Source organism: Staurois parvus, unplaced genomic scaffold (assembly GCF_062004578.1).
Source record: "Staurois parvus isolate SC_StPar_1 unplaced genomic scaffold, SC_StPar_1.0 ptg000575l, whole genome shotgun sequence".
NCBI lineage: Eukaryota > Metazoa > Chordata > Amphibia > Anura > Ranidae > Staurois > Staurois parvus.
Genome location: NW_028318371.1, coordinates 370,926 through 390,457, shown reverse-complemented (window position 1 = coordinate 390,457; position 19,532 = coordinate 370,926).

Genomic DNA, 19,532 nt, shown 5'->3' with positions numbered 1-19,532 from the left:
TAGTAGAGTAATAGAAATCCAACAGACCCAACAGTCATGACATGCATGCTGCTGATTCTGTGTCATTGAATCACTCATTGAAAGGGGCATGTTCAAAATAATAGCCGTGTGGAGTTCTATTAGTGAGGTCATTCATTCTTTGAAAAACAGGTGGCAATTATTGCCCTTATTTAAGGAAGGAAGGCAGCAAATGTTGCTGCCTTCACTGCCATGCTGGTTACAGTCTAACCATGCTGGTTACAGTGCATTTCTCTCTGAAATTCTGAGGAAATGGGTCGTTCCAGACATTGTTCAGAAGAACAGTATACCGTGATTAAAAAGTTGATTGGAGAGGGGAAAACATATAAAGAAGTGCAGAAAATGATAGCCTGCTCAGCTAAAATGATCGCAAATGCTATAAAATGGCAACCAAAACTTGAAAGACGTGGAAGAAAGCGAAAAACTAGCATTCAAATGGATAGAAGAATAGCCAAAATGGCGCGGACTCAGCCCACAATCAGCTCCAGGAAGATGAAAGAAGGTGTGACGTTCCCTGTGAGGACTGTTACAATTAGAAGACGCCTATGTGAAGCCAAGCTATCTGCAAGAAGCCCCCGCAAAGTCCCACTGTTGGGAAAAAGACATGTGCTGAAGAGGTTACAATTTGCCAAAGAGCACATTGACTGGCCTAAAGAGAAATGGCGCAACATTTTGTGGGCTGATGAAAGTAAGATTGTTCTTTTTGGGTCTAGTAGCCGGAGACAGTTTGTCAGACGACCCCCAAACACTGAATTCAAGCCACAGTACACTGTGAAGACAGTGAAGCATGGTGGTGCAAGCATCATGATATGGGGATGTTTCTCATACTACGGTGTTGGGCCTATTTATCGCATACCAGGGATCATGGATCAGTTTGAATACATCAGAATACTTGAAGAGGTCATGCTGCCTTATGCTGAAGAGGAAATGCCCTTGAAATGGGTGTTCCAACAAGACAACGACCCCAAACACACCAGTAAACGTGCAACATCTTGGTTCCAGACCAACAAGATTGACGTTATGGAGTGGCCAGCCCAATCCCCGGATCTTCATCCAATAGAAAACTTGTGGGGTGACATCAAAAATGCCGTTTCTGAGGCAAAACCAAGAAATAGAGAAGAACTGTGGAATGTGGTCCAATCATCCTGGGCTGGAATACCTGATCACAGGGGCCAGAAGTTGGGGGACTCCATGCAACACAGATGTACAGCAGTTCTCAGAAACAGTGCGACTACAACCAAATATTCATGAAGTCATTCAAAGGAAAGCAAAATCTTCAAACATTTCTCAGTTTATATAGTGAATGTTTGAGTTTGTAAAGAAGAATACAAACACTGCGATTTTTTTGAACCGTCTAATATTCACTTTTCTTCAATTTTTTTAGAGAAACACAAATTTGATATATTTTTCTTCATGTTGTGATTTGGAATAGAATGTGTCGTGTTCCCAATGCATTTGTGTGGATGGAAATAAAAGCTATTAGAAGGATTTTGAGCTTTATTCACTTTTTTCAACACACTGCTATTATTTTGAACACAACTGTATGTAAAGTGCTGCGTAAAATGACGGCGCTATATAAGTACCTGAAATAAATAAATAAATATACGAAGATTGTTTTTGTTGCCCTTTTTCTTTCCGGGTTGTTTTCAGGTTTCCAATCATGTGCATTCTCCGGCACTCCAGAACAAATACTGTACTGATTAAACAAAAATCATTTATTCTGTTATCTTATGATAAAAATGTTTTGTGTTCGTCCTTTCAAACAATTTGCATGAGCTGTCGTGATCGGCTCTCGAAAGCTGAGTACTAACAATCAGATTGTCAGATGATCGTTGGTTTTTGTTTGTCCGATTTTCTCATCATGTGTCCTAGGGATTAGAATTTTGTTTGTTCGAGAAAAATTTCCATCCTGCTCCTTCGAGTTTTCTCATCACTGCGGTCAAAAATGAACAGCAATTTGTCCCCACTAATGATTAGAAAAACAAATGAACTTTAGAACCTTCTTTTCCCAAGAATTGTCATTTAAATTCTACCCAACTATGGCTAGTTTTAGTGGGGTAAAAGCAACATTTGTTTTTGGCCGCAGTGACTACAAAATTGAAAGGAGCAGGATGGAAAATGTTTTTTTTTTTTTTAAAAAAAAACTAATTTCTAACAGTGTATGTGTTTTTTTGTTCAGGAAAATGTATTCATTCCAAAATCAACTGTTAAAAGCAAATGAAATGTTGAACTTGAATTTCTTAAACATATCTTTTTGATCAAACTTTTTTACATTTCCTAGGACAGCCTCTGTTTAGGTAAGTATCCTTGTAGAGAGGTAGGTCAGTGTTCACTAATTGTTTCCATTAAGACAAGGGGTGTGGTGATGGCTTCTTTCACAACAAGGTCATTGCTTTTCTGGCAATCCAATCAGCATTTGCCCTTTGGTGGTAGGGACCAAGTCCTCAACCAGGCAGATCCATAGAGAGGGAGAAAAGCAGTTATGAGTTATCCCATCAACAACATTTATGACGTCCTGCCAGTATTACATGACAGCCAGGCAGGACCAGAAGACGTGTGTGAGAATCCCCCAGTGAGTAGTTGTAGAGCACCCAGGCCAAGAGATTGAGGAAAGCCTCACGTGGAGCGTGTATAAGGTGTCATCAGCTCTAAGTATCATTTTATATTGGATAAGTTCATCCTTTATGGAGACTAAATGCATGGAAGGAAGGTCCCACATGTCCCTCCAATCATCAGTGTCCAGGTCCATAATGTCCATCAGCCACTTTTGCATGATTAAGGACAGGTCAGGAATTGCTAGCAGGGTGAGATGGCTGTAGATAGTCCAGGTGGGTTTCTCAAAGCATGTCGTCCTGAGTCAGTGTTCAAGATCGGATGGGATTTGTGTGGAAACTGAGACCCGAGAGCATGGGACAACTACAGGAATCAAAGGAGACATGAAGCTGGGAGTTTAAAATGTGAGGAGAGGTTAAAAAAAACAATAAAAGGGCTCAGTTTTTGACAATATGTGACAAGGTTTTAATATTACACTTGTATGTGGTTGTTTGACCGATTTTCTCATCATGTGTACTAGGCGTTAGGAATTTGTTTGTTCAAGAAACATTTCCATCCCGCTCCTTCGAATTTTCTCCTCACTGCGGTCAAAAATGGACATCAATTTGTCCCCACTAATGATTAGAAAAACAAATGAACTTTAGAACCTTCTTTTCCCAAGAATTGTCATTTAAATTCTACCCATCTATGGCTAGCTTTAGTGGGGTGAACATTTGTTTTGACCGCAGTGACTACAAAATTGGAAGGTGCAGGATGGAAAATGTTTCTAAAAAAAAAAACTAATTTCTAACAGTGTATGTGGTTTTTTGTTCAGGAAAATGTATTCATTCCAAAATCAACTATTAAAAGCAAAAGAAATGTTGAAGTATCTTTGAATGGCATTCTTCAACATATTGAATGTATCAAACGAATGTTCATACAAACATTAGTTTGAAAATCTACTAGAGTACGGCCAGCTTTAGACAGTTGTCATTAGAACAGCTTGTCCCATTGGATGATGATTTCCCTCTGTACCTGTCCAGGTGACAATTTAACATTTTGGATTTTTTTTACCTTCATTCTTGTTTAGAAAGTATTATGACCACATATCTAAAATGAAAATAAATATATAAAAAGTTAAAAAAAATCTTTATTTTGTATTGGAAAAAAGATAATCGTCAATTAAAATCGCATAAAGGTTAAAGAGTCGCACTTAAAAGAACCCTTTTTAAAAGCTATGGTAGTCCACAGGTATAGAATGTTGTATCAAAAATCTTTTTAAAATAAGGATGTCCCTGGACAGTCAAAAGCAGAGAAGTATGGTAGAAAAAAAAAACTTTCTTGGAGAATTTTCAAAAAGCTTTGAACAGTTCCTAAATGTAATATTAAAAGGTGCAAGGACACCATTAATGGAGTTTTGGTGTTATATTTCACACCACATGGTAAGATAATAGTCCACATCTCTTAGATGTAGTATCTCTAAAGGATCCTGTCTTGTCCTGGAGAGTTTTCATAACCTCTTCATTTTTCATACGGAGGCTAGCATGCAAAAAAATAAAAAAACAGACAATCATTTGTCCAATATTCTCATTGTGTGTTTGGGGCTTTGGAGCTGCTGGGGTCTACAGGGAACAACAGGTACTTAGTCTGATTGACCTGGAGGCTCCTAAGTTCTGTTAAAAGACTTGTAAGCCTCGCAGGGCTCCTTGAAGGGAAAGGCCCAGGTCATTTAGGAAGAGCAGGAAATAGTCCGCATACAGGACCGCCAGCCAACCAATCAAATGACTCCTAATGTTGAGCGAGACATGAGGTGCCTCCACAACAGGCTCCATGTCCATAGCAAGCAGGGCCGGAAAGAGTTTGGGGCATTGTAGAATCAACTTCATATTTACCAAAACTCTATAATGTTAGGACCTACCTTCTCTATCCATTCAATTTGTATCCAATCAGGCAATCCCCTTGCACTACATAGTTGTTAGTAGATCTAAAGAAGATCCTACAATCAGATACAAATGTGTTGAGGCGTAAGGGAAGTATTCTCAGTTTACCATTTACACAAGAACATGGAATATTGATGGATAATTTGACAATTCTGACACCATTCCTGTGATCAGTTCCATGACTTTTATGAAAGTGACTTTCCATAATGTGCCTTGAGGAGTCTCACTTCTCAGCCTGAATCTTGTTTACAGTAAATAGTACATGCCAGAAGTCTAAAGTAATTCATCAAAACCCCAATGTTCTCCTGATGTATCCCATCAGGGGGAAACACACACTCCTCCCCCTCCATGAATGATCTTCACTCCCTGTCTGCCTCCAACCTTCATTTACAACTCAACAGCCCCAACCATGGTGAGGGAGGCCTGGAGCCTTGTTCATAAACAGTGCCTGTTATGCAGATTGCCATGTATCTCAATGTGTGCAACCATCACAACATCCCATTGTCAGGAGAGGAGATCCCAGGAATTCAAAATACAAATAATTCACCCGCAGGAATTTTTATAAAGGTGGAAATTGACTGATGGACATAAGTATTCTATGCTGAGCCCCCCAGAAAGGAGTTATTATCTCTAGATGAACATAGAAGGCCCATAAGTTAGTATGGAATTCAGGCTAGATCAGTCCCCACCCCACCTGCACAAGACATACCATCCCTTCCCCTTCCGCTTCCACTTATTCCCCTCCCCCCCCTTTTTTTTTTCTTCTTTCCTCTCCCACAAGGTATACCTCTACTAAATGTGTACAATCATCACAACATCTCATTGTCAGGAGAGAAGATCCCAGGTATTCAAAATACAAATAATACACCTGCAGGAATCTTTATAAATGTGGAAATTGATATTTTATTTCATTATTTATTAATTTTTTCATTATTTTATGACATCTCATGAATTTAATATGTGCTTTCCCCTTATAGATTGTGAGCAATATAGACTTCAATGTGTGAAGACAACTCAGTAGTATATATACCATACAGGAGAATAATAGTTCATCTCACCGCTAACCAATAGAAATGTCAGGAAATCATTACTAAGCTATCAATGTCCAAATCATATAAAGGGATCTCTGAACTTTTCAGTACGAGGGCCAATATCTGCGGGCTAAAAAATATATGATTTACAAGAGAATGAATACGTTTTCCTTTGAGTTTTTTTTGTAATTGGCACAATATGATTCACAACAGAGAAAGAACTTCACTAAAGCAAAGCAAAGACATTTCAACTAAACCTGAGCCCTTAATAAAGGTCAAACAAAAATACACCCATTCTGCACTTTTCTCATCAAAGTCCTCTTTGCATCAGGGTCCCCATCTGAGTTTCTTTTACATCCGGGTCCCCATCAGAGCCCCCTCTTATATCGAAGTTCCCATCAGAGTCCCCGCTTTCATCAGGGTTCCCATCAGAGACCCATCTTACATCAGGATCCCCATCAAAGCCCTTCTTGTATCAAAGTCGCTATTAGAGCCCCCATCAGATTCCCCTCTTAATCCCCATCAGAGTCTCCTCTTACATCAAAGTCCCCATCAGGGTCCCCTCTTACATTAGAGCCCCCATAAGAGTTTCCCCTTACACCAGGGTACCCATCAGAGTTTTCCCTTACATCAGGGTTCCCTCAGAGTTCCTTTTACATCAGTGTCCTCATCAGAGCCCCCTCTCTCATCAGTGCCCCCTCTTACATGAAATTTTCCATCAGAGTCCCCCCTTACATCAGGGTCCCCATCAGAGCCCCATCTTGCATCAGGGTCCCCATCAGAGTTTTCCCATACATCAGGGTTCCCTCAGAGTTCCTTTTACATCAGGGTCCTCATCAGAGTCCCCTCTCACTTCAGGGTCCCCATCAAATCCCCTTCTTACATTACATTTCCTATCAGATTCCCCCTTTCATCAGGGTCCCCATCATAGACCCCTTATATCAAAGTCCCTATTAGAGCCCCCATCAGATTCCCACTTAGTCCCCATCCGTGTCCCCTCTTACATCAAAGTCCCCAACAGAGTCCCCTCTTACATTAGGGCCCCCATCATAGCCACTTTTACATCAGTGTCCATCAGAATGGCCCCTCACAGAGCAGTCCCCCCTTACATCAGGGACCCCATGAGAGCAGAGACTGTGCACATCAGCTGTGGGTCAGATAACATCTTGTAGCCAGCATCATGTGGCCCGCGGGCCGTGGTTTGGAGACCCCTGATATAAAGTAATACCATGAAGTACATTTTATATCTCTGCAGAATACACTATGTATCCACTACATTAACTTCAATATATAATTAGTAACAACAATCCCAAGAAATAATATATTATATATGTACAAAAACTCAAAATTGAGCATAAAATTGCCAACCTATAAAATCTGTTTTTAATTTGCAGAAAATGTTGGTAATAATTTACACACGGGATATAACTACATGTTTTGGGGACCCATAACAGAATCATAAGGGCCCATTCACATTATTGCTTTGCTTTAAGGCACGCAATGTGCATTACATGCATTGGGGAAATGCGGTGCCATGCTTTCTGGATGGTAACCCTTCTGACTGATGTTGAAGCCCGGTACAACGCTCTAATGTGAGTTGCTGTGTAGATCACTGCCAGAAATATTACAGACACCATTTTGGTGGGTTAGGCAGCCTATTCACATGAATAATCTGCCCTAGGCACCACACATTAATGTACCAGAATGGTGAGAATGGGCCATAAAGGCCCCCTTTGCTTTTCCAGTCTAATTAAAAGGCAGTTTATCTAGAACAGCCATTCTCATCTAGAGTTCTGTGGAACCCTAAGGTTCCTTCAGAGGTTGGTAGGGGTTCCTTGAGCTGTGGACTGACTGACCTTTCATTTGATGGTGCCCACAGAGTTCCATGGTCAAGGCCACTTAGCACAGTCAAAAGCATTACACCAGTTATCTTTTTTGTTGTCTGTGAGGGAGGCATTCTGACTTCCACTGTAAGGGGGACATTTTTTCCATTGATCAGCAAAGAATTGGTTTTAGTAAGGGTTCCTGAAGACCTGAAAATACTTCCGAGGGTTCTTCTGAGGGTAAAAAGATTGAGAAAGGCTGATCTAGACTATATAGAAGAGAGATGGCAAGTATAGATCTATGTTTATCCCAAGAATGTTTAAATTCACTTCCTGTTGACTGACTACCCCCGCTGGAAGTCCATTCCAAGCATTTACTAGGGTTCCTTCAGAGTTTGAAAGGGGTTCTTTGAGCTGTGGACTGACTGACCTTTCATTTGATGGCGCCTATAGAGTTCCAGGGTCAAGGCAACTTGGCAGAGTCAGCTGCATGACACAAATTATTCTAGCTGTCCATAAGGGTGGCATTCTGTGAATGGACCCTAACGGCCTCCCTTACTTCTCCAGTCTTCAACTCAAAGACAGTTTGTCTAGAACAGCCATCCTCAACTAGGATTCCTTCAGGGGTTGCTAGAGGTTCCTTGAGCTGTAGACTAATTGACATCTCATTTGATGGTGCCTGCAGAATTCCAGGGTCAAGGCCCCTTGGCAGAGTCAGCTGCAGGACACCAATGATCTTTTTAGCTGACCATAAGGGTGACATTCTGTGAATGGGACTTAAAGGCCCTCTTTGCTTCTTTAGTCTTCAAATCAAAGACAGTTTGTCTAGAACAGTCATTCTCAACTAGGGTTCCTTCAGAGGTTGCTAGGGGTTCCTTGAGCTGTGAACTGACTGACCTCTCATTTTATGGTGCCCACAGAATTTTAGGATCAAGGCCACTTGGCAGAGTTAGCTGCATGACACCATTGATCTTTTTTAGCTATCCATAAGGACGACATTCTGACCAACACTGTGCTGCATCGAAATGGTGTGAATGGGTCCTAAAGGCCCCCCTTGCTTCTCCAGTCTTCAACTCAAGGGCAGTTTGTCTAGAACAGCCATTCTCAACCAGGGTTCCATGGAACCCTAAGGTTCCTTCAGAGGTTGCTAGAGGTTTTGTTGAGCTGTGGACTTACTGACCTCTCATATGATGGTGCCCACAGAGTTCCATGGTCAAGGCCACTTGACACAGTCAAAAGCATTACACCAATTATCTTTTTTGTTGTCTATGAGGGAGACATTCTTACCGCTACTGTATGGGGGACATTTTTCCCATTGACCACCAAAGAATTGGTTTTATTTTAAAAATATTTCCGAGGGTTCTTCTGAGGGTACAAGGGTTGAGAAAGGGTGATCTAGATTATATAGAAGAGAGATGGCAAGTATAGATCTATGTTTATCCCAAGGATGTTCAAATTCACTTCCTGTTGACTATCTACCCCCGCTGGAAGTCCATGCCAAGCATTTACTACTCTTTCTCCAATATAACACTTTAAGGATATTCTGGAACTTCCCTGCTAGTATGATGTCAGGTCACTGCGTACTTGCAGGATAATAATTGCTTGCATAGCAATCATAGCGAGGGTCCCAAACTATAAATATATTTATTGTATCCAAATGGATTTCCCAAATGCTTTGTTACTTGCACAAATCACTATATAACCAGACCCTTTTGGACCCCATAGCAATTGTATGGTCAGCTATAAGTTATATATAATAGTATAGATGGTGTAACTTCTATGTGGTCTAAAACTGTCTGGTTACATAATGAGTTGTAAGCCATAACATAATGACCACCCAGATAATATTGAGGAGGTTCTCTTTTGTTGCCAGAACAGCCCTTTTGCCAACAAAACAGCACTAACATATTGCCGCATGGACTCCACTAGACCTCTGAAGGTATGCTATGGTATATGGCACCAAGCCCCCAGTAGTAGATCCCTTAAGTCTTGTAAACTGCAAGGTGGGGCCTCCATGGATTGGACTTGGTTTTTCAACACATCCCACAGATGTATGATTGGATTGAGATCTGAAGAATTTGAAGGCCAAGTCAACACCTCGTTGACGCCTTCTTCTATTGCTCTGTGGTCCTGTTTTGATGCCCATGTGCCCAGTGTAGGCACTTTTGTCTGTGGACATGGGTCAGCATAGGCATCCTGATCAGTCTGCAGCTACACAGCCCCATACACAACAAGGTGTGATGCACTCTGTGTGTTCTGACACTTTTCTGTCTGAACCAGTATTAGCTTTTTCAGCAATTAGAACTAATTGGATCAGACTACACAGGCCAACCTTTGCTCCCCACATAGATGAGTCTTGGCCATCCATGACCCTGTCACCGGTCCTCTGGTTTTCCTTTCTTGGACCCCTTTTGGTTGGTCCCGACCACTGCAGACCGGGAACATCCCACACGAGCTGCAGTTTTGGAGTTGTTCTGACCCAGTCATCTAGACATTATAATTTGGTCCTTGTCAAAGTCACTCAAATCCTTAGACTTGTCCAATTCTTCTGTTTTCAACACATCAACTTCAGGGACAACATGCACAACACACACACAGGTCTCCCATATATATATATATACACACACACTATATTGCCAAAGGTATTGGGCCCCCCTCCAAATAATTGGATTCAGGTGTTCCAATCCCCTCCATATCATGTGATTCAGGTGTTCCAATCCCCTCCATATCATGTGATTCAGGTGTTCCAATCCCCTCCATATCATGTGATTCAGGTGTTCCAATCCCCTCCATGGACACAGGAGTATAAAATCGAGCCCCTAGGCATGCAGACGGCTTCTACAAACATTGGGGAAAGAATGGGTCGCTCACAGTCTCCGCTCTAATTCATCCCAAAGGTGTTCTATGGGGTTGAGGTCAGGACTCTGTGCAGGACAGTCAAGTTCCTCCACCCCAAACTGGCTCCTCCATGTCTTTATGGACCTTGCTTTGTGCACTGGTGGGCAGTCATGTTGGAACAGGAAGGGGCCATCCCCAAACTCTTCCCACAAAGTTCGGAGCATGAAATTGTCCAAAATGTCATCTTAAGAGTTCCCTTCACTGGAACTAGGGGGCCAAGCCCAACCACTGAAATACAACCCCCCAACATAATCCCCCCTCCACCAAACTTTACACTTGGCACAATGCAGTCAGACAAGTGTTGCTGTGGGAGGTCTATTGTTGTTGAGGGAGGGGGGCATTTTGTTGTTGGGGATCTATTGTTGCTGTGGGAGGTCTATTGTTGCTGAGGGAGGGGGTATTTTGTTGCTGTGGATCTATTGTTGCTGGGAGAATGACACATTTTGTTGTTGTGGATCTATTGTTGCTGGGGAAGAGGGCATTTTGTTGCAGGAGATATATTGTTGCTGGGGGAGGGGTATTTTGTTGCATTAGATCTATTATTGCTGTGGGAGGTCAATTGTTGCTGAGGGAGGGGGTATTTTGTTGCTGTGGATCTATTGTTGCTGGGGGAAGGGTGTATTTTGTTGCATGAGATCTATTGCTGCTGTGGGGGGTCTATTGTTGCTGGGGCATGATGTATTTTTTTTACGATGGATCTATTGTTGCTGGGGGGGTATTTTGTTGCAGGAGATCTATTGTTGCTGGGGAGTTCAGTTGTTGCTGGGGAGGGGTATTTTGTTGCTGGGGATCTATTGTTGCAGGAGATATACGTTGCTGGAGTAAGGGGTATTTTATTGCATTGGATCTATTGTTGATGTGGGGGTCAATTTTTGCTGGGGAAAGGGGTATTTTGTTGCAGGGAATCAATTGTTGCCGTGGGAAGGGGGTATTTTCTTGTGGAAGATCTAATGCTTCTGGGAAAAGGGTATTTTGGTGCAGGTGATCTATTGATGCTGGGGGAAGGGTGCATTTTGGTGCATTGGATCTATTGTTGCCGTGGGACGTCTACTGTTGCTGGGGGAGAGGGTATTTTCTTGTAGAAAATATATTGTCAGGGGGTATTTTGTTGCTGGGGGGTCTATTTTTGCTAGGTGTATTTTGTTGTGGGGGATCTATTGTTTCAGGAAATATATTGTTGCTGAAGGAAGGGGTATTTTGTTGCATTAGATCTATTGTTGCTGTGGGAGATCAATTGTTTCTGGGGGAGGGGGTACTTTTTTTTGCTGGGGATCAATTGTTGCCATTGGAGATCTACTGTTGCTGGGGGAAGGGGGTCTTTTCAGGTGGAAGATCTATTGCTTATGGGGGAAGGGAATATTTTGTTGCAGGTGATCTATTGTTACTGTGGGAGGTCTATTTTTGCTGAGGCAGGGGGTATTTGTTGTTGGGGATCTATTGTTGCGGGGGATTGATTGTTGTTGGGGGAAGGTGTATTTCGTTTTTGTGGATCTGTTGTTGTTGGGGGGGGTCTATTGTTCCTGGCTATAGCAGATCTATTTTACTGCTTTTCTTGTTACCAGTAACAATAGAGACGGTGCTTGGAGGTGGGTAGGGGGCGGAGACAAGGAGTGACGTGGAAGGAAGTGGGGGGAGGGGCACCTGCACCTATTTTCTGAGATAAAAATCCCTGACCATACCAGCCAGGCAGGCTTTCCTTTCAGTCATTAGTGATTTTCGGTCACACCTCTGCGATTTGAAATCATGCGATTTGTGTGCGATTTCTGAAGACTTTATTGTGACTTGTGAAGATGTTCAGCTTTTTCTTGCCATTTGCAGTGCGATTTCCATTCTATTCTATGTAGGTGAAATCGCAACAAAACTGCAGAAAAAGGCATTCAAGAAATACTTTAGAAATCACGCCGCAGCAAATCGCACACGTTAAGCCCCCGGTCACATCAAGCCTGACTTTGAAATTGTGTGACTTACAGTGAAGTCGCACGATTTCAAAGTCGGGTGAACTGCCGATTTCTGGTGCAACTTGCAAGACATCTGACACAGATGTCTATACAAATCGCACCAACAGTAGTGCATGTACTACTATAGAAATCAGTGCGGCTCCAACCAAGTCGGAATCGCCCGGATATGACCGCTCCAATTGCGGACAATAGGGTGAGACTTGGCATACGATTTTCAAGTCGCATGGCATGCAAATCGCACCTGATGTGACCGGGGTGTAAGACACCGACCTTCACATGCATTAGATGAGATTTCAGGTGCGATTTCCATTCCCAAATCGCGGCGGTGTGACCGGTACTAAGGCTCCATTCACACCCGGGCATTCTGATTAACGGGCAGAATTACCTCGATTCTGCCTGCGATTTCAAAATGCTCGGCCCAAATGACAAATCACACAACTCAAATATCAGATGCCATTCATTTTAATGGCACCCAAAATCATGGTGCGGTCCTGCCGTGATTGTCATGCAATAAATAGTGCTGCAATTGTGGCAAATCGCATCAACATGAAGCCTGTTGTCCAAAAAAGGAGGCGGAGCTTCTATTGGGAGACAGGCCTCGTGTGATGCGGCTTGCCGTGATTTACCGTGCGATGATCCCGGCAGGACCGCACTGCGATTTTAGGTGCCAATAAAATTAATGGCATCTGAAATTCGAGTGGTGCGGTTTGTCATTGCAGCAGAGCGTTTTTAAAATTGCAGATGGAGTCATGCCAATTCTGCCAGTGATTCGAACCGCCCGGGTGTGAATGGAGCCCGTGGCTCAGTTCACATCCAACGCAGTCAGCGAACACGCATTTTTGCATGTGGAAAACGCACAGCAAACGCACGGTAAAAAAAAGGCGCCAAGCTCTACACCTGAAAACAGTGCTGGAGCTTCTTTGGTGTGTTTGGTATTCAAATGAATGGACTGCCCTATGCACGAGTGAAAAGCACACAAAAAAAGCGCATCACGCAAATGGTAGATGCACGCAAAAAAAAAAAAAAGTGCAATAAAAAAAGCATCGCGCAAACATGTGAATGCAGCCTTAGCGCAACTTTTCCCAAAAATTACATTCCTCGTGACATAAAAAAAGTGACAAAAAAAAAGAAACAGTATGAAAATAAAAATTTTAAATGAATAAATGTAAAATAAAATGTGAAGCGCCCCGCCCTCCTGTGCGCATGCTAAAATGTGAATGTGCGCATCAGTCCCGCACGGACGCAAGCAGTGATCAGCCCACACGTGTGAGGTATCACCGCGAATGTCAGACAGGAATTCTAGCACCAGACCTCTAATCTAGTCACCTGTAGCGGCTTTTAATGAATAGTAAAATGTACGCTGTTTGCCACCATGGCCCGGGCGTGCGCACTTTTAACCCCTCGCCCTCCAGACCATTCCCCCCCATCCTGATCAGGCCATTTTTCACGATACGGCGCTGTGTTACTTTAACTGACAATTGCGCGGTCATGCAACGCTTCACCCAGATGATATTTACGTCCTTTTTTTTTTAGCTTTCTTTGGTGGTATTTGATCACCTCTACGTTGTTTGTGCTATAAACCAAAAAAGAATGACAATGTTGATAAAAAAAACAATATTTTGGACTTTTTGCTATTAAACACGTCCAGTAAAATTTTTTTTCAAAAATCAAATTTCGTCATAAATTTGGGCCAAAATGTATTCTGCTCCGTGTCTTTGCTATAAACAAATCCCAATACGTGTAAATTATTTGGTTTACGTGAAAGTTATAGCATTTACAAATGGCGGTATAGATACTGGAATTTTTTTTGTTATATACTAATGATGGAGGCGATCAGCGAGTTATGGTGGGACTGCGGCAGGCATTCTGACACTGGGGGGGGGGGAACTGACTTGGTGTCACTGACATCCCCAGTGACACTAATACAGGGATCAGTGCTACTTAAAAGCACTGACACTGTACTAATGGCGCTGGGCAGGAAGGGGTTAACATGAGGGGTAATCAAAGGGTTAACTGTGAGCTGGGAGTGTTTTACTGTGTAAGCATGCTGCTGTGCAGAGCCATACAAAGCAGCATGCTGGTGCTGACAGGGGAGAGATCTGTATTGTCAGTGTTCTTCCCTGTCAGTGTTCCTCGGTGATCGCCGGGTGTCGGCGGGGAATCTCTGTCCAGGACCAGGTGATCGACATCTGTAGCCACCAATGGCGGCATGGGTAGGGCGGTGCGCATGCCCCCTACTCAGAAATACAAAATCACATATATATATGATTTTGCACAGCCCTGCCGCCCTGTAGCAGTAGTTCTGCTATAGGGCAGTCGTGAAGCTGTTAAAGCGTGACATGCTTGGTATCTATTTACCCGGCGTAACATCATCTTATGTCATTTAGAAAAAATATGCGTTATGTAATGGGGGGGGGGGGGTTTGCAAAAACATTTTTTAAAAAGTGTATCTACTCCCATGAAATTGCATTTGAAAAAAAACCGTGGCGCGAATAGTGTGAGACATAAAATTTCAAAAGCCACCAAATTATTCTCAAGGGCCTGGCAATCCGATGGACGTGTCTGGGTTTGGTGGTTGCCAGGAGAACGGTACTTGCCAGACTGCATTGTGCCAAGTGTAAAGTTTGGTGGAGAGGGGATTATGGTGTGGGGTTGTTCCTCAGGGGTTGGACTTGGCCCCCTAGTTCCAGTGAAGGGAACTCTTAAGACGACATTTTGGACAATTTCATGCTCCCAACTTTGTGGGAAGAGTTTGGGGATGGCCCCTTCCTGTTCCAACATGACTGCGCACAAAGCAAGGTCCATAAAGACATGGAGGAGCCAGTTTGGGGTGGAGGAACTTGACTGTCCTGCACAGAGTCCTGACCTCAACCCCATAGAACACCTTTGGGATGAATTAGAGCGGAGACTGCGAGCCAGGCCTCCTCCCCCGACATCAGTGCCTGACCTGACAAATGTGCTTCTGGAAGAATGGTCCAACCTTCCCATAGACACCCTCCTAAACCTTGTGGACGGCCTTCCCAGAAGAGTTGAAGCTGCTATAGCTGAAAAGGGCGGGGCCAACTCAATATTGAACCCTACGGACTAAGACTGGGGGGCCATTAAAGGTCATGTGTGTGGAAAGGGCGGGGCCAACTCAGTATTGAACCCTACGGACTAAGACTGGGGGCCATTAAAGGTCATGTGTGTGGAAAGGCCGGCCCACCAATACTTGGGGCAATATAGTGTATGGTATAACCTGTAGTAGGGAGACACCTAGTGGAGGTTTGAGATGCTGCACTTTTTAATGGAAATTAAAGGAAATTAGAATGGTTTCCGGCCGATTTTAATCTCACATTTGTTTTTTATATATACTTATTAAACTGTTTTATGTTTGCATTCCCCATCAATATAAAATATTTGTTTTACAAATCCTAAGATGAAAAATTGGATCGTGCTTTGCTGGGTTTTTTCCTTCCTCTGGATCAACTGTGGATGTAGGATTATAACTTTTTTTTTTTTTTTATAATGATTGAACTGGATGGACTTTTGTCTTTTTTTTAGCCAGACTAACTATGTAATTACTATGTAATCTGTGAACATGCTGTGTAGTGTATCCGTCATGATTCCTGGGTGTTGTTGCAGCGTCCTGCATAAATCCTGCAAAAATCTAAACAAGCCACCATGTACTATGAATGGGAGAGTTCCACCAAAAAGATGGAGGAATGCAGTATGTAATGTCAAGGGGTCAATTGTTGCTGGGAGGAATCTGCTGTTGAGGGAGGGGTCTATTGGTATTGGCTACTGGATGACCTATTGATTCTAGCTGCTGGGAGTTCTATTGTTGGCAGGGGTCTATTGTTGCTGGGTGGATCTATTGTTGCTGGGGTGGATCTATTGTCACTGGGGGATTTGGTTTGGGGGGGCTATTGTTGCTAAGGTCGATATATTTTCACTGGGGGTATTTTGTTGTGGAGGATCTGTTGTTGCAAGGGGAGGTATTTTGCTCTGAGAGGTCTATTGTTGCAGGGGCAAATTTCATTGTGGAGGATCTATTGTTTCTGGCTACTGGGGGATATATTGCCTGCAGGGGTCTGTTGTTGCTGGGGTGGATCTATTGTCACTGGAGGGATTGTTTTGGGGGGTCTATTGTTGCTAGGTTGGATCTACTTTACTTGGGGGTTATTTTGTTGTGGGGATTATATTGTTGCAGGGGGTATTTTGTTGTGGGAGGTCTATTGTTGCTTGGTGGTAATTTGTGGTGGGGGGCCTATTGTTGCTGGGGGATCTATTGTTAAGGGGGGTATTTTTGCTGGCTGCAGGGGATCTATCACCATTAACAAATTCCATACAAATTATTTAGCACCACAAAATGATACTTGGTTCTGCATTCTCTTTAAGGGGTGGGTAGGGGGTGGAACCAAGAAATGGTGCTCGAAGGTGGGTAGGGGGCGGAGTCAAGGAGTGACTCAAAAGGCTGAGCCCCTGTTCTCTATGAAAACAAAGCCCTGACAAGGTTCATCTGAAGACTCCGTATTCCTTGTATTTATTCTGGCTCTGGTGGAAGGAGGCGGAGCTGTGACACTTCTGGGTAGTACAGGCACAGGAAAGTTGTCACACAGTTATTCTGCCTTGGCCAATTGCTGAGAGGTTTACTTCGGTGATGCAGGTTGAGAAAGAGGATAAATATTAGGGGTGGCCGGACGGGCCTCTTCGTAGGCATTCTGTGTTTTCTAGTAAAATAAATATTAGGGTGTCCTTCCAGAAGGTCCCTGCCTCCCAGGCCTAGAGAAGAATGTAGCAGTGAGAAGTCCTTCCTTCCTAGGCTCTGCCTGGTGAGGATGTGAGTGCTGAGGTCCAGGACTAGCCTCTTAGGTCTTTTGCCTGGAGAAGGGAGCCACACCCAAGATATATATATATAGATTTATCTCCCGGCTGCCCATCTGGGACTAAAGTAACCAAACTGGCCTGTGGCAGAGTCCTAAAAAATCATTCCCTAGCCTGTGGCAGAGGCCAAACTAAGTTGAAGGTAGCCACAGATCTGGGCCTACAGAATCTACTCTGTCCTATGGCAGAGGCCTAAAGAGTTATAACCCAGCCTGTGGCAGAGGCCAAAGAAACTGGAAGTTTGCCAATGCTTTTGGCCTACTACAGAACCTACCTACCTACCTACCTGAGTCCTAGACTAGCCTATGGCAGAGGCCAAAAAGTCATAACCTAGTCTGTGGCAGAGGATGAAGAAAGTTGAAGGAAGCCACAGGTCTGGGTCTACAGAATCTAGAACCAGCAAGGAAGAGGCAAGTCCTCGAAACGCGTCAGCCTTTTGGATGTCTAAACTCCCTATTGTGGACTGTTACTCAGCGCGGTGTTGATCCAGCTGTTCTTCTATGATGTGCCTTGACTATATTGTCGTTTGTGAGTACAACACCTACTTTATTTTTTATTAAACATTTTTTATGGTAATGCACTAGGCCTGTGCGCCCTCTTTTTGTTCTTTCCCCATTCTACAGAATCTACTCTGACCTATGGCAGAGGCCTAAAAGTCATAACCTAGTCTTTGGCAGAGGATGAAGAAAGTTGAAGGTAGCCACAGGTCTGGGCTTAAAGAATCTACTCTGACCTATGGCAGAGGCCTAAGAGTTATAACCCAGTCTGTGGCAGAGGTTAAAGAAACTGGAAGTTTTGCCAGTGCTTTTGGCCTACAGACCCTGTAGGTAGGTCCTGTAGGCCAAAAGCAATGGCAAACGTCCAGTCCTAACCTAGCCTATGGCAGAGGCCAAAGAAACTGAAAGTTAGCCACTGACCTAGGCCTACAGAATCTAACCTGGCCTGTGGCAAAGGTCTAAAGAGTCCAAATCTAGCATGTGGCCAAAGAACCTGGAAGGAAGCCATCCATCTGGGCCTACAGAATCTGCTTTGGCCTGCGGTAGAGGCCTAAAGAGTCCTAAAGCTTACCTGTGGGAGTGGTAAAAAGATCCTATATTTAGCAAAAAAACCCTTAGGAGTTGTTGAAGATTCTGGTCCCTCTATAGTACTGCACAGCCAGGCATTTTCTTCAGGCTAGAAATTAGGGTTGCCACCTCATCCCTTTAAATCCGAACACATAATAATGACACAGGTTCTGTGGCTGATTAAGGTGGTCATTAAACTCACTTAGTGCCTCATCTTCAATACATTAGCCTCAGAACCTGTGAGAATAGGTGTTCGGGTTTAAAGGGATGAGGTGGAAACCTTACTAGGAATCCAGCTTCCATACAGGAGACAGTAAGCAGTCCTTCAGCTTGTGTTTTTTTAAGTTTTATTAGGGGTATTTGAACTTGGATGGGGTAAGTGGTGTATGGGATGCCCAAGGAACTGTGAACATGAGGACAACGTCCTGGCAACTATGTACAAGTCTTTTTACAGCAAAAGAGAGCTCTACAGCTTCTCCTAGTGTACCACCCCAGACCTCAGATGAATCCTTTTCTCATCCAGCTATCTGGTGGAAATCCCTGGGCAAGGGGATCCAGTGCTGGCCACTTTAAGTCAAACAGTCCCAGGTAAGGAGCTAATCAGGTTTCCCACCAGAATACTCTTTCCCCTTAACTGGCACAGGGGGTATGGGATTACTCCCTCCTGTATGCTTGTTGGGTTGGTGGCTGCCTTCTGCCAGGCTGGTTCCTTCCCTGCAGCACAGGCGGGACTCCTGAGGTTGAGTCATCTTCCTTTCCTGCAACTCTGCCTGGAGGTAGGCCCCTTCCCACTGAGCCCCCTACCAGACTCCTGCATCTCAGCCTACTTCCCATCTCCCACTTGAACTCTCCTGTCTCTGAGCAGGGTCAGTTACTCTTAAGGGTTGTCTTGACCCCATGGCAAGCCTCCTGTCTGCAGATTAGCCAGGATCCCTCAAGAGTGCAGAACAGCTCCTCCTCACCCACGCCCACGAGAAGTTCTAGAGACTCCTCCAAGTCAGAGGGGTCAAATTCGGGTCAGGGCTGAGAGGCTCTGCAGATCAGCTCTCTAATACCTCCCCCTGACCCGAATTTGACTCCTATGACTATCACCCAGGCTGCTACTCAGCCTCCTAACTAAAAAAATAATTATGTAGCTGCCCCTAGATAACTAGGAGGGTGCTACACATAGAATCCACAGTTGGCCTGTAGGCAGGTGCAGTCTGCTTTCTCCACTGTAGGTGGTGCTTGACCAGAGTGGTGCTGCAGCTGGGGAGGAAGTCCAGGGAAGCTTGGTTTCTCTACAGTTTCCTCCGCCCCCTGGTGCAGCTTTCCGGCTGGCTACGCTGCATCCAGATGACCCTGGTGGCAATCTTGGGTCAAGCAGAGTGTTTTTAGGTCCTTTCCCCCAGTTTTTGGCATG